Source organism: Myxocyprinus asiaticus, chromosome 25 (assembly GCF_019703515.2).
Source record: "Myxocyprinus asiaticus isolate MX2 ecotype Aquarium Trade chromosome 25, UBuf_Myxa_2, whole genome shotgun sequence".
Classification (NCBI taxonomy): domain Eukaryota; kingdom Metazoa; phylum Chordata; class Actinopteri; order Cypriniformes; family Catostomidae; genus Myxocyprinus; species Myxocyprinus asiaticus.
The window spans coordinates 23979914-23983425 of NC_059368.1; positions in this window are offsets into that span (position 1 = coordinate 23979914).

A 3512-nucleotide genomic window follows, 5' to 3' on the forward strand; every position below is an offset into this window, starting at 1 on the left:
TGGATTTGCTGTATAATAATAAGCTTATTTAATAAGTTGGGTTTTACTGTATATGTCTTCCAAGGACCAGGGGTCCATAAAGGTACTGCAGGGGGTCTGTAGAGAAGATACTGTATATAAAACATTTTAAAAAACTATTTTCTTTCAAATAGTTAGAATTGACATTTAAGAATTTTGTAGATGAACATTAACATTATTAAATCATTTATATAATGCTTACAACAGATCATTAATATTCTTAATTCAATTTATTATAAAGTGTTTTTTTTTTAGGGCAATTGGGCAACAACAACTTTCTTTCTGTATTGCTCACCTAGAAATAAAAATGAGGTTCAGTCCTAGGGAGTAGGAGAGAGCTAAAAATTTCAGGTTCTAATCCAGTCTAAATCCTGATTTATCTCCCGGTGCAGGAACAGAAATCCTAAAGTGCTTCCAGCAGCCTCTGTGGATGATGCCATTCATTCTGCAAGTGAAGAAATATGGTATCTGTCCAAATAGCGCCAAAATATTCAAAAATACATTAAAAATGCAATTAATACAAAACAATGACTTGAATACACCTCTACTATTATGATCATGTATTTAATCCAAAAATAGGGTTAAATCCAAAAATTTGTTAGTGGTGTAATTGTCTGTTGTCATGTCACATTCTATAAACATCCAGGTCAAAAGTAACCCTAAGAAAAAATTTAATATTTGTGATTTTAAAATTCATGCAATTTGTGATTATCACAAATGTCGAGGTGCAAGTAAATAATTGTAATACCTTTTACTAGATGGTTACACCACTTTTTTTTTTTTTTTTTTTGGTAGAAAAATGCTATATATATATATATATATATATATATATATATACAGGTGCATCTCAATAAATTAGAATGTCGTGGAAAAGTTCATTTATTTCAGTAATTCAACTCAAATTGTGAAACTCGTTTATTAAATAAATTCAATGCACACAGATTGAAGTAGTTTAAGTCTTTGGTTCTTTTAATTGTGATGATTTTGGCTCACATTTAACAGAAACCCACCAATTCACTATCTCAAAAAATTAGAATACATCATAAGACCAATAAAAAAAAAACATTTTTAGTGAATTGTTGGCCTTCTGGAAAGTATGTTCATTTACTGTATATGTACTCAATACTTGGTAGGGGCTCCTTTTGCTTTAATTACTGCCTCAATTTGGCGTGGCATGGAGGTGATCAGTTTGTGGCACTGCTGAGGTGGTATGGAAGCCCAGGTTTCTTTGACAGTGGCCTTCAGCTCATCTGCATTTTTTGGTCTCTTGTTTCTCATTTTCCTCTTGACAATACCCCATAGATGCTCTATGGGGTTCAGGTCTGGTGGGTTTGCTGGCCAGTCAAGCACACCAACACCATGGTCATTTAACCAACTTTTGGTGCTTTTGGCAGTGTGGGCAGGTGCCAAATCCTGCTGGAAAATGAAATCAGCATCTTTAAAAAGCTGGTCAGCAGAAGGAAGCATGAAGTGCTCCAAAATTTCTTGGTAAACGGGTGCAGTGACTTTGGTTTTCAAAAAACACAATGGACCAACACCAGCAGATGACATTGCACCCCAAATCATCACAGACTGTGGAAACTTAACACTGGACTTCAAGCAACTTGGGCTATGAGCTTCTCCACCCTTCCTCCAGACTCTAGGACCTTGGTTTCCAAATGAAATACAAAACTTGCTCTCATCTGAAAAGAGGACTTTGGAACACTGGGCAACAGTCCAGTTCTTCTCCTCCTTAGCCCAGGTAAGACGCCTCTGATGTTGTCTGTGGTTCAAGAGTGGCTTAACAAGAGGAATACGACAACTGTAGCCAAATTCCTTGACATGTCTGTGTGTGGTGGCTCTTGATGCCTTGACCCCAGCCTCAGTCCATTCCTTGTAAAGTTCACCCAAATTCTTGAATCGATTTTGCTTGACAATCATAAGGCTGCGGTTCTCTCGGTTGGTTGTGCATCTTTTTCTTCCACACTTTTTCCTTCCACTCAACTTTCTGTTAACATGCTTGGATACAGCACTCTGTGAACAGCCAGCTTATTTGGCAATGAATGTTTGTGGCTTACCCTCCTTGTGAAGGGTGTCAATGATTGTCTTCTGGACCACTGTCAGATCAGCAGTCTTCCCCATGATTGTGTAGCCTAGTGAACCAAAGTGAGCTGATTGGCATGTCACCATATTCTAATTTTTTGAGATAGTGAATTGGTGGGTTTTTGTTAAATGTGAGCCAAAATCATCACAATTAAAAGAACCAAAGACTTAAACTACTTCAGTCTGTGTGCATTGAATTTATTTAATACACGAGTTTCACAATTTGATTTAAATTACTGAAATAAATGAACTTTTCCACGACATTCTAATTTATTGAGATGCACCTGTATATATATATATATATATAATTTTATTTTATTTATTTTTTTAAATTATGAAACCAACATGGACACAAAGATTTTGACAAATTTGACACGTCTTAACCCTTGAATGCGTATGTAACTTCACCCCCCTTAAATGCATATGTGGGTCAAAAAACACCCAGGTGAAATATACAGTATAAGTACAATGAATGGACTAGGATAAAATGTTTTTTTGTTTTGCTTTTTACCAAAAAGTTTTTTTAAATAAATTGTTGTAAAACCTTATATACTCTGTATTGCCGTATGACACTATATTTCCATATTACTCTATGTAGCAGTATTTGTTGTTCGGCGTGGTGAGGCGTACAGAAAAAAAGAAAAGTTGCAGGTTTAAATACACTAATAAGTGGTCCTGGAGTTATTACTATAGTTCCCTTGACCTGAACTAGACATTTAACCTCAGGTTGCTCCATGAAGACTGTCGCTGTAATGGGTGTAATATCAAGAACTTTGGAAATAAGCATCGGCTGATTTCTATACTTGCATACAACACATAAATATAAACGTGAACATGGTATTTAGCATATATTTTATTATATAACAACTAGAAACTGGAATCAATATGAAAACACATATGGGTCATATACTAGGATCCACATATGCGTTCTGCAGTGATGCAAATTCTCTGATAATTCAAAAGAAAAAAATGTAACAATTAAAAAAAAGTCTGTTCACATTATATAAGAAACCTTAATTGAGGAATACCTGGAGTGGAAGATCAAAAGAACAATTCATGTAATTATGCCTCAAAAACTAGATGCTTGGTCATTTTTGACCCATACACTGTAAGCACTTTAGGGTTAAACAAGATTTTTTTTTTTTTTTTTCCAATTTGGAATGCTCAGTTCCCAATGCACTCTAAGTCCTCGTGGTGGCGTTGTGACTCGCCTCAATCCGGGTGGCGAAGGATGAATCTCAGTTGCCTCCGCGTCAACCCGCGCATCTTATCATGTGGCTTGTTGAGCGTGTCACCGCGTAGACGTAGCGCATGTGGAGGCTTCACGCGATTCTCCGTGGCATCCACCCACAACACACCATGCGCCCCACTGAGAGCGAGAACCACATTATAGCGACCACGAGGAGTTTAAC